This window comes from Schistocerca cancellata, chromosome 7 (genome assembly GCF_023864275.1).
Source record: "Schistocerca cancellata isolate TAMUIC-IGC-003103 chromosome 7, iqSchCanc2.1, whole genome shotgun sequence".
Classification (NCBI taxonomy): domain Eukaryota; kingdom Metazoa; phylum Arthropoda; class Insecta; order Orthoptera; family Acrididae; genus Schistocerca; species Schistocerca cancellata.
In genome coordinates, this window is record NC_064632.1 from 548,538,098 (window position 1) to 548,551,106 (window position 13,009).

Consider the following 13,009-nt stretch of genomic DNA (forward strand, 5'->3'; position numbering starts at 1 on the left):
ACACATCCATGCCCGAGGCAGGATTCGAACCTGAAACCGTTGCGGTCGCGCGGTTGCAGACTGTAGCGCCTAAAACCGCTCGGCAACTCTGGCCGGCCCAGGTGTAACGCTCCATTAGTAAACAGAGACGATGCACTACTGCGCTGGTGGACAGCAGTTGCCTACAAATGAAGAGCGTAATACGCCCTCTAACAACAGAAGATCGTAATACGGCCTCTAATAACTGAAGAGCGTAATACGGCTTCCACCGGTTTAAATAATCCTCATAGGAAAAAATGACATTAGGGAAATATATTTCATTTTATGTCCCCAACAACCCCCCAGAGTTTGTCGGTTTAAAAACTTTTCACCCTGTATAAGACTACAAGTGTCTGGCGCAGTTGTTAGATCGGTTACTGTTGATACAATGGCAGGTTTTCAAGATTTTAGTGAGTTTAAACGTGGGGTTATAGTCCGCGAACGGGCGATGGGGCATAGCATCTCCGAGGTAGCGGTGAAATGGGTATTTTCCCGTACGACCATTTCACGAATGTAGCGTGAAAATTAGGAATCCCCTAACACATCAAACCTGCAGCATCGCTGCGGCCCGGAAAATATCCTGCAAGAACGGGACCAACGACGACTAAGGAGAATCGTACAACGTGACAGAAGCGCAACCCTTCCGCAAACTGCTGCATATTTCAATGCAGGACTCCCAACAAGTGTCAGCGTGCGAACCATTCAATGAAACAACGTCGGTATGGGCTTCGGAGTCGAAGACTCACTCTTTTACCCTTGATGACTGTACGACACAAAGCTTTGCGCTTCGCCTACGCCCGTCAAGACAGGCATTGGGGTGTTGATGATTGCAAGTATGTTGCCTGGTCGGACGAGTCTCGTTTCAAATTTTATCGAGCGGATAGACGTGGACGGGTATGGATGGTTCAAATGGCTCTGAGCACTATGGGACTTAACATCTGAGGTCATCAGTCCCCTAGAACTTAGAACTACTTAAACCTAACTAACCTAAGGGGATCACATACACACCCATGCCCGAGGCAGTATTCGAACCTGCGACCGTAGCTGTCACGCGGTTCCTGACTGAAGCGCCTAGAACCACTCGGCCACACTGGTCGGCGGATGGGCACGGAGAAAACCTCATCAATCAATGGACTCTGCATGCCAACAGGGTACTGTTCAAGCTGGTGGAGGCTCTATGATGGTGTGGTGTGTGTGCAGTGGGAGTGATATTGGACCCCTGATACGTCTAGATAAGATTCTGACAGGTGACACGTACGTAGGAATCCCGTCTGATCACCTGCATCCATTCATGTTCGTTGTGCATTCCGAGACACTTGGGCAATTCCAGCAGGACACTCCACACGTCCAGAAGTGCTACAGAGTGGCTCCAGGAACATCCTTCTGAGCTTAAACACTTCCGCTGGCCACCAAACTCCCTAGATATAAACATTATTGACCATATCTGCCTTGCAAGATACTGTTCAGAAGAGATCTCTACCCCGTCGTTCTCTTACGGATTTATGGACAGCCCTGCAGAATTCATGGCGTCAATTCCCTCCAGCACTACTTAAGATTTTAGCCGAGTCTATACCATGTCGTGTTGCGGCACTTCTGCATGCTCGAGGAGGCCCTTCAGGATATTAGGCGGGTGCACCAATTTCTTTGGTTCTTTCATTACACTTTTAGCGATTGTAAGACACCATTGGGGTTAGGGCTGTACTTCACTACTTAAGCCTTCGATAAGCACTGAGTATCCTCTTTCGATATACTAATGACCCCACTACGGTTTAGATCTAAGACATAAGCGTAAGGAAACGGAAGGGAAGGAAGGCCCTGACATGTGAACCATAGCTTTGAGTTTCACAAGAAATTAATACATATGAGGATAGTACTGGGGGACAGATGTCTGCTGGAATAAAGCAGAAATTACGAAACACTATGGTTTACTTACAATTTAGTTATATCTAGGTTTTCATCGGACAAAAACAAGTGATCCTGAATTCGTGGAAATGAATACGTAAACTGTTAGTGTCAGTGGTATGACTGGTATAAGAATGGAGATTATTCTGATAACATAGCTCCGCATAGGATGTAATGGAATTTATCGTGGGTGCTTTCCGATCGTGATTATTGCATCGATTTGGTAAATATGGTGGATAAGCGTGCGAGGCAACCCAACAAAAAAGTCATGACCAAGAGGCCAAGCACAAAGCATGACGGCTGATATATAGCGAGATCAAAGCGCACCTATTATCTGTCGAGTGTTGCTACCTCACCGCATTGCTACGTAACTTTCACAAGTTAAACAGTGACCTGGCCCACGAGAAATACCTGAGCCCCTCCCCGCCCCCCTTCCCCGCCAAGCAACAAGCTTGTGACGTTACTCCAGTCGGCTTGTCCACCACATTTCGTGAACGCTCGGCTCTGTGCAGGGCCCACGGGAAATCAATTTGTAATTGAAGAGGTACCCACCAGAGGTCTTAACTTCGTCTTGTGCTCACGAGAGCTTGCGTGGTTGAAACAAGCTGTCACGAATTATTAACCTTGTCTGAAATAGTTACTCACTTCCCGCCGGAGACTGCTCCTGGCTCTCGTAGGACCTGTAGTGTCACGTGCTGTGACGTACGGGCCACGATCGGTCATTTACAAGGGCCTTGGTACAGTGCCGAGGCGAGATGAAGGTACAGAGAGTGATGGTCGGCTAAGTACGCGTCACATCAGCTTCTGACCTCGCATGTGTCTCCGAGGAAGACACTGCCCCGAATCTAAAACTTTGGGCTTTCCACTTATGCCCTCGCGATGCCGTTAAAATGGTTGATAAACCAATCAAAAGAACGTCTGCCGGCCGTGCTGGGCGAACGGTTCTAGGCGCTATAGTCTGGAACCGCGCCACCGCTACGGTCACAGATTCGAATTCAGCCTCGGGCATGGATGTGTGTGATGTCCTTAGGTTTAAGTAGTTCTAAGTTCTAGGTGACTGATGACCTCAGCAGTTAAGTCCCATAGTGCTCAGAGACATTTGAACCATTTGAACCAAAAGAACGTCTCAAGCTCTGCCAATGGGAAACCAGGTCTCTGAAATGGCGAGCTCATTACGCAAAATATTCTGACCCTTTCGGCAAACTCGACTGCCGACGAATGGTAAGCCACTGTTCCCACAGTTTGTGAATGACGACCAATCGTAACTCAGCCTCGCTTTCTCTCCTATGCTCCCCGTGGATAGTGTTTTTAATCGCGATCCCAGCAAGGCGTCGGAAAGCTCCGAACCTGGTCCTAACAGTGGAGTTTTGCTCGTACCCAATTACGAAGCGATCTTATGTTGCCAAGGTGATCAGAGCAGAAGGCTTTCACTGCTTACCGACCAGACGCCCATTATACTAGAGATGGGCAAAACTGTTCTTTTCAGAGATTGGATCAGAACTGTTCACTCCCTGAAATGAATTAGCTCTTTTTCATGACTCACCACTCATTTACAATAGAAAATAAATGGAAGGCACATTGCCCTTTAAACTTGGTTTATTCCAGTACTATACCTGTATTTTGATCTTATTTGATCCTATTTTGAAGTAACACAGATAATGAGTAAGAATTTTGTATTGCTTATTGAAATTTCCACGATATGACAAAGTTTTTGATTATTGATTTATTTTGCACTATTGTGGTTTTTTGGGTGATCGGAAAATGTTGTAACTTGAGATTTACATTAACAATATATTTGGCTATAATGTATTAAAATTTCATTAACCTGATACAAATACATCGCAAGCCATATATTTTTAAAGTGAACGTTTCCTTCCGAAGACGCCTAAAATCGCAAAATCCGTACCAGAATAAGAAAAAAAATATATAAATTTGACTGTAAAACGAAAGTGCTGCATATAGCCTTACGCAGAATAAAACAAGGAAAATATTGGTGTATCACATTTTGCGATACGTTTATCGGTGCGCTCGTAATTAAAGCGTAAATTCGAGTGTCCATAATAAAAATCCTATAGTAAGAGGAGTCGTCAGGAACCTAATCTGATCAGTTTAAACAAATAAAAATAAAATAAAAACAATTGATGTATACATAACATAATAATGTAATATACATAGCGGTATTACTACGAAGAACAATATCCAGTGGGGACGAACTCCGATGCAGAGGCGCTGAGTCGTGCAGGTCGAGCCGCGAGCTGTATTACTGCTTGAGCTGAGATCGCAGAGACCAGAGTGACACCTCAGTCGCTTTGCTCAACGCTCTGGCTAGAGTCGAGACAGTGGGGTGAGCGTTGAGCGGGCGAGTTCCGAGGGTGCGGGGGAGCGGTGAACTCACCCGCTCCGAGACAAATCGTCCGTTCCCTTGCGAGCAGGTTTTTGCAAGTAGTTCCTATGTTATCCGCTAGGTGGCTCTCTGTCCTGTTGCTCGCATCAACTGCCCAGAGGGCAGGACGTGCGACTGAAACGATCGCTGACAGAGTGCGATGCGAAGTTAAGCTGCGCCAGACACTGCACAGTGCACACGGCAGACGACGCACAGAGACGGCACGGCATATGTGAAACACAAAATCCAATGGGGCACTGCACAATGCAGGCAGCCAAGGTAGAAGAAGGGCAGAGGCCGGCGCTGGCTGTGTTGTGTGGCGTGCACTGTGCTCTGACCAGCAGAGGCGCTGCTGATATGCTGCGTCTCTCTCTCTCTCTCTCTCTCTCTCTCTCTCTCTGCCGTGGGAAACGTTTGGAGCTACCGTTCTTTTTTTCTGAATCACTGATTGTTCACTCCTTTGAAAGATTGAACTCTATGAATTAGTTCAAGAGCGGATCCCCCATCTCTACATTATATGAGTGGACAGTGGCAGTTTGGAGACGCTCTGTAGAAACTTTCGCGGCCTCACGGAAGTGCCGAGCATAACTGACAGACCACTCCAGCCAAAGCGCTGTCAGTTCGAGGAACGCTAATCCCCTCAAGAAACCGCCGGCGCACCCGTTGGACTGTGGGAAAACGGCCTGTGGTCCTCGCCTGTGGAATATTTTGTAGACGACCGGTTCTCCGGGAGTTAACATCGCCTCCAGCCCTGTCCTAACGGCACCTCCTGCGTACTGCTCTGCTGTTCTGCCCTCTAACTACATAGAGATTCAATACAGCAAGACGTATTAAGATTAGGCACGGGTAATCTCAGCAGTCATCACGCATGCCACTCGACAGCTAAGCCCTACATTACGTATCCGCTACATTCTCGACAGCAAAATCTGCCTAACACAAATGTTGGAAGTAATAAACAAACAAAATATGTAGTGAACGTACATAATGCAAGTAAACTGTCGTCAGTCTATCCCTGAAAATTTCATAAACCTTCACTTCATGAGGCTACATACAATTAAAAATAGTACAACACACGTAAAGGCAGAATATGTCTAGAGAAACCTTTCAAACTCTTACATGTCACTCGATCTGACGGCCTTGGGGTTGGAGTGCACGGTGGATTATCACGTTGCAGGTTTCTCGAAATGAATCACTCAAAGTAAGACTCCCAAACGTATGTTACTTGGTTCTCTGCCTGTCACAGTAAAGTGTACCTGTCCATGGCTTAAATTTTGTTGGTCAGTTCACCCTTCAGAATATTATGACGTTATTCTAGGGAAGTCCGTCTGGAGAGAAATACCGCGAGTAATTGTGTCATCGTTGTCGTTTTTCATGTTGTGACCACCTACTTCGATTACATAACTGCTGCTACCTATGTCCGTTTGAATCTGCGTACCCTTTTCAAGTCTCGATATAACTCTACAATATTTGCTCTTTAAATTTCCATTGCCAAAATATTACTTTATGCCTCAGGATGTGCCCTATGAATTTATTCCTGTTTCGAGCCTTGTTGGACCACATAATCCTTTCTTCCCCAGTTTCATTCAGTCACTCTTCATTGGTCACTCATTCACTCAACTTATCTTCAGCATTCTTTTGAAGCATAAGATTTCAAGAAGTTATCTTTTTCTCTATTTCTACCAAGATTTACTTTCATATATTGCTACATTCCAGACTTACTTTGCGAAAAGATTTCCTTTATACTCTAAGTTAAGAAATTTTTCTTTTTACAAATTCTTTTCTTGCTATTGCCAATTTCATACCCAAGTAAATTTTGAAGTTCTTAATTACTTTGCTGCCAAAACAGCAAACATTCGCCGTCTAATTTCATGATCTAATTTTCCTCGTATTACCCGACTCGATACGATTACTCTTATTTAATTTCGTCTAAGTTCTTTTAACCATCAGTTTAACTGGTTCTTTGCTGTTTCTGATTAACAATTTCGTTGGGAAACCTTAAAGTTGCTGTTTGTTCTCCGTAAATTCAAATTTCTTCTTCGAAATTTCTCTTTGTTTTCCCTTATTCTTAAATGAGGGGTTTTGTACACCTCTCTTTTACTCACTTCTCAACTACTACCACTCTTCCGTTTCCTTCGACCCTCAGAACTGTGGTTACAGTTTTGTGCTAGGGGATGCCTGTCGAGAATATCAAAGAGTTTATGACGAATCCACATCGCTCACGAAATGGTAGTTGTTTCCAAATTTTTAAATTATTTATACAGTGGCTTTACATTAACTATAAAAATAAGTGATCATCGACATTTTCAGTTACCTCACGGAAGATATATTAATTTCATATATACTGCGGGAAAATGCAACACCCTCAAGGACTGTGTTCGGTGTCACCAGGAAATATCTCCACACTGAGTGATTGCAATGTTAGTGATTCATTTGTCACAGGAATCAGTAATCAGATGGCGCTCAGGAGGTCTTGTCTGTGTACCCTCTACAGTGAGTTTAGAGTGAACGTTGTTTGCATTATTCACTATAGGATACAACCATACCCCACCGACGAGTACGTATTCGTACTGAACACCTTTATCATTCTGAACGGGTCGCATTGTGGGCCAGCTGGATGAACGTATCGACAGACTGTGGCACTTGTTGAGCACAGTGTAGCGGTGGTGTGTCGCTGCTTGCAGCGGTGGTCTGTGGGTCATCCCAACACCCGCTGACCACATTTTGGACGTCCACATAGCACTGACGCACTTCAAGATCTACGCATCGTGCGAGCAACGGTGGCCATTTGTTGCACAGCTGCGTCATGAGGGCCGGCCGTGGTGGCCGTGCGGTTCTGGCGCTGCAGTCCGGAACCGCGGGACCGCTACGGTCGCAGGTTCGAATCCTGCCTCGGGCATGGGTGTGTGTGATGTCCTTAGGTTAGTTAGGTTTAAGTAGTTCCAAGTTCTAGGGGACTTATGACCTAAGATGTTGAGTCCCATAGTGCTCAGAGCCATTTGAACCATTTTTTTTGCGTCATGAGAAACCACTGGATTAAAATCACATTTCCATCCAGCCAGCTTACCACTGACACCACGACTTCACGAATCATGGCTATTCTGGTGTCGTCAAAGATGGTAGAGTGGAATGTCGCTATGTTGTTTCCTGTGGTGAGACTAGATTCTGTCCATACGTGTGTTGCGTAGATGTCGTGAGCTGCCTATTTTAGGGTGCAGTCTCCCACAACAGACAAGTCCTATCCCAAACGCCGTGGCGTGAAGGCTGTCAGTACAACTTGTTGCCTCATTTGATGTTTCTGCAGGGGGAAATTAAACAGTGCTGCTACGTTGCACCGGCTGTTATCTCCGTTCTGCTGTCCTTCCTTCCACGGGAAGAAGATGGGCTTTTTCAGCAGGATGATACACTTTCACAGACGGCCGCCGCGACGCAACATGTGAAACGTCCCCTTTGAACATTTATACATGACTGTGCTTAAACTGATACACAATATTTTTAGCGCAACGCAATCTGACTTTCAGAAATCGCTACAAAAGAATGGCCCTGACTAACATTAAGCTATACCCTTCACAAATCACTTACCTCACAAAAATCTTCGTTACTCGAACTACTGCAATACAGCGAGCGCTACTACTGCCAGCTAAATAAAAGATTCAAACTACTCAAGGCACTAACTACTGATAGGCATAGTTAGCAATTGAAAGATGATAATAGAGAACAAACAATGTATTTACCTTAACACTCATAATATATATAGTAGTTCATAATATCCAGTATTACAAATTATCAAAACTCCGCCATCCCTCTCCCCACATCCACCACTGATGGCGGCTCACCTCCAACTGCGCAACGCTACGCGCTGTTCACATCCAGCTGCCCCACACTACAACGGCAGACAACAATGCAAACCAGCCACAGACTGCACACACCACAGCCAGTGATTTTCATACAGAGCGCTACGTAACGTTGCCAATAAGAAAACATAAACAGCCTACTTACACATGCTCTTCGTGATGTACACTCCTGGAAATGGAAAAAAGAACACATTGACACCGGTGTGTCAGACCCACCATACTTGGTCCGGACACTGCGAGAGGGCTGTACAAGCAATGATCACACGCACGGCACAGCGGACACACCAGGAACCGCGGTGTTGGCCGTCGAATGGCGCTAGCTGCGCAGCATTTGTGCACCGCCGCCGTCAGTGTCAGCCAGTTTGCCGTGGCATACGGAGCTCCATCGCAGTCTTTAACACTGGTAGCATGCCGCGACAGCGTGGACGTGAACCGTATGTGCAGTTGACGGACTTTGAGCGAGGGCGTATAGTGGGCATGCGGGAGGCCGGGTGGACGTACCGCCGAATTGCTCAACACGTGGGGCGTGAGGTCTCCACAGTACATCGATGTTGTCGCCAGTGGTCGGCGGAAGGTGCACGTGGCGGTCGACCTGGGACCGGACCGCAGCGACGCACGGATGCACGCCAAGACCGTAGGATCCTACGCAGTGCCGTAGGGGACCGCACCGCCACTTCCCAGCAAATTAGGGACACTGTTGCTCCTGGGGTATCGGCGAGGACCATTCGCAATCGTCTCCATGAAGCTGGGCTACGGTCCCGCACACCGTTAGGCCGTCTTCCGCTCACGCCCCAACATCGTGCAGCCCGCTTCCAGTGGTGTCGCGACAGGCGTGAATGGAGGGACGAATGGAGACGTGTCGTCTTCAGCGATGAGAGTCGCTTCTGCCTTGGTGCCAATGATGGTCGTATGCGTGTTTGGTGCCGTGCAGGTGAGCGCCACAATCAGGACTGCATACGACCGAGGCACACAGGGCCAACACCCGGCATCATGGTGTGGGGAGCGATCTCCTACACTGGCCGAACACCACTGGTGATCGTCGAGGGGACACTGTATAGTGCACGGTACATCCAAACCGTCATCGAACCCATCGTTCTACCATTCCTAGACCGGCAAGGGAACTTGCTGTTCCAACAGGACAATGCACGTCCGCATGTATCCCGTGCCACCCAACGTGCTCTAGAAGGTGTAAGTCAACTACCCTGGCCAGCAAGATCTCCGGATCTGTCCCCCATTGAGCATGTTTGGGACTGGATGAAGCGTCGTCTCACGCGGTCTGCACGTCCAGCATGAACTCTGGTCCAACTGAGGCGCCAGGTGGAAATGGCATGGCAAGCCGTTCCACAGGACTACATCCAGCATCTCTACGATCGTCTCCATGGGAGAATAGCAGCCTGCATTGCTGCGAAAGGTGGATATACACTGTACTAGTGCCGACATTGTGCATGCTCTGTTGCCTGTGTCTATGTGCCTGTGGTTCTGTCAGTGTGATCATGTGATGTATCTGACCCCAGGAATGTGTCAATAAAGTTTCCCCTTCCTGGGACAATGAATTCACGGTGTTCTTATTTCAATTTCCAGGAGTGTAGAACGGCGCTGCCCATTGCGAACATCAGATCTCTTGCCAACTGAATACGTGTGAGACATGGTGAAGCTGGCACTTACTCGCTCTCCAGAGCCTTCCAGAACCATTGTCGAACTACAATAAAAGGAACAAGATGTTTTGTACAAACTATCGCAGGATGCATCCCCACCAACTGACCGTCTGCATGCGAGAACACTCGCCAGCTTTGCCACGAGAGGGGAGGTACATCGTGTATAGATGCGATTGTTTGGGCACCCTTTATTGAGTGTTGTGTATTTCATTTGGTCTGAATTAGTTATTATATACTCCTACAGTGATGAATTGTCTGTCAGCTCACATTTTAATAAAACGACTTTCTCCTTGAGCGCGCTGCAATTTTTTTCTGGCATTGTATTTGATTTGTATGGGTTTGGTGGTAGGTGGCGGGTGCCAGAATTACAGCGCTTCAATCGAAGAGAACGAAATGTGCATCGTTGTAGCGACAGGGCAACCAGTAATACAGCAACGTTTGCGAGCGGCCTGGTTATATAGCTGCTAGCCAGCACGACACGGCACGCAGCCCGGATCACTCCTCACACGTTTGTGTTTGTCGGGCCGGGCAGTGTGCACTGAATCACACAAGTATCAGAAGCCGTGAAAGGATTTCGACTAGTGATGGATGACAAGTTACTGCTGAGTGATAGTAGCGTTTTTCCCGCTGTGATAACAAATCGAGTATTTTGTGATATAACTGTGCACTTCCTCCACACTATTAGAATCCTTATAAAACATGATAGCCGCGCGGGGTTTTCCGCTCGATCTGAGGCGTCTTGTCACGGTTCGCGCGGCTCCCGCCGTAGAAAGTTGGAGCCCTCTTGGGCATGGGTGCGTGTATTGTCCTTAGCGTAAGTTAAAGTTAGATTAAGTAGTGTGTAAGCGTAGGGACCAGTGACCTTAGCGGCTTGGTCCCATACAAAGTTATCACAAATTAATAAAAATTAATTTTAATACAAAATAACTACTATTTATTTCTTTAACCTGAGCAGATTAGGACCTTCAAACCTTTTCTTACATGGGACCTGTGTTTTACGTACAGGGCTATTACAAATGATTGAAGCGATTTCATAAATTCAATGTACCTCCATTCATTGCCATATGGTCACGACACACTACAGATGCGTAGATAAAATCATAAAGTTTTGTTCGGCTGAAGCCACACTTCAGGTTTCTGCCGCCAGAGCGCTCGAGAGCGCAGTGAGACAAAATGGCAACAGGAGCCGAGAAAGCGTATGTCTTGCTTGAAATGCACTCACATCAGTCAGTCATAACAGTGCAACGACACTTCAGGACGAAGTTCAACAAAGATCCACCAACCGCTAACTCCATTCGGTGATTGTATGCGCAGTTTAAAGCTTCTGGATGCCTCTGTAAGGGGAAATCAACGGGACGGCCTGCAGTGAGCGAAGAAACGGTTGAACACGTGTATCTGGACATGCTGGAAAGTTGGCTCATGCCACAACAGGAGACCGACAGCGCCGACTTCATCTTTCAACAGGATGGTGCTCCACCGCACTTCCATCATGATGTTCGGCATTTCTTAAACAGGAGATTGGAAAACCGATGGATCGGTCGTGGTGGAGATCATGATCAGCAATTCATGTCATGGCCTCCACGCTCTCCCGACTTAACGCCATGCGATTTCTTTCTGTGGGGTTATGTGAAAGATTCAGGGTTTAAACCTCCTCTGCCAAGAAACGTGCCAGAACTGCGAGCTCGCATCAACAATGCTTTCGAACTCATTGATGGGGACATGCTGCGCCGAGTGTGGGAGGAACTTGATTATCGGCTTGATGTCTGCCGAATCACTAAAGGGGCACATATCGAACATTTGTGAATGCCTAAAAAAACTTTTTGAGTTTTTGTATGTGTGTGCAAAGCATTGTGAAAATATCTCAAATAATAAAGTTATTGTAGAGCTGTGAAATTGCTTCAATCATTTGTAATAACCCTGTATATAATAATTCTTTTTTTAGCACGATTAGTTATAAAAGGGCTGTTCAATAACTAACACAATTTTTTCTCGGCCATTTTCGGTTGAAAGAATGCGGAATTCGATGTGGATCATCGCAGAATATTCCCGCTTTAGATCGCATAGTTTCATAATGTTCCGATTGGTGGCGTCCCTTTACGGTGCCTTCAAAATGACGTTCGTAACGGGGTTGCGTTCCAAGCAAAGAGCTGTCACTAAGGGATTTTTTCTTTTTTTGCAAAAAAACAGAGAATTACAGGCATTTATAGGCGTTTGCAGAATGTCTGAGGAGACCTGGCAATAACAACTGCACGGTGAGGAGTCGTCGGGCGAGGCGTCTGTCATCACCGTAACAATGTCGTGCAAACATATCCCATCTCTCGAGTGTCGGCCGGCGCAAGCAGCCGTATACTTTTTGTCGCTGTATACTTATCTATTCTTCACATTTCTGCCCGTACAGTAATACCTTTCCGATTACCACTGTATATATCCTTTTGGTTCCTCTTGATAAAGTTTTGGATGATAGTAGTTTGAATATGATGCTCTGGAAGCCACTTTTATCCTCGCTTCTATTTTTTTGTATCTCATCATTTCCGTTATTTACTCCGACCACCACATATTTAAACTCTTCTGTTTCTTCAAACGCTCGGTCATCAGTCTATATGATTTACCACCTTTTTTCTCTGGTAATTTTTTTCTACCCCCCCCCCCCCTGTTATCTCGTCGTTAACCTCTAGTCCATAGCTTTCTGTAACAGTTTTTTGCCAGTACTTCCAGGCAGTCTAGATTTTCAGCGATTAAAGGCTACTACATTCATTTTTATTCCTATGCTAATTCCTTCCTCTAATTCAGTTGATGCTTCCTGCATTATTACACTGAACGGGAGTGCTGATATTCCATCTCCTTGTCTGGATCCTGTTTTATGCCAAAAGCCATGAATTGTTCTCCATCCATTTTCACTATCTCTTTTGATATTTTGCAAAATTTCTAATCGTTCTTGGTGTTCCAGACTTCCGCATTATTTCCCACAATTTTTCTCTGTTGATGCTATCGTAAGCTTTCTTAAAATCAACACACAGTATTCCCATTGTTTTCTTGTATTCCCAATATTTTGATATGGCGTTTTTTAGTACGATCTGATCATTGGTACATCGAGTACTTATAAATCCTGCTTGCTTCTCATCTGTTATCTCTTTTATACATCATTCCAGTTTGTTTTGGTGAATTATGGGGCACACTTCGTAGTCTGTCCTAATTAATGA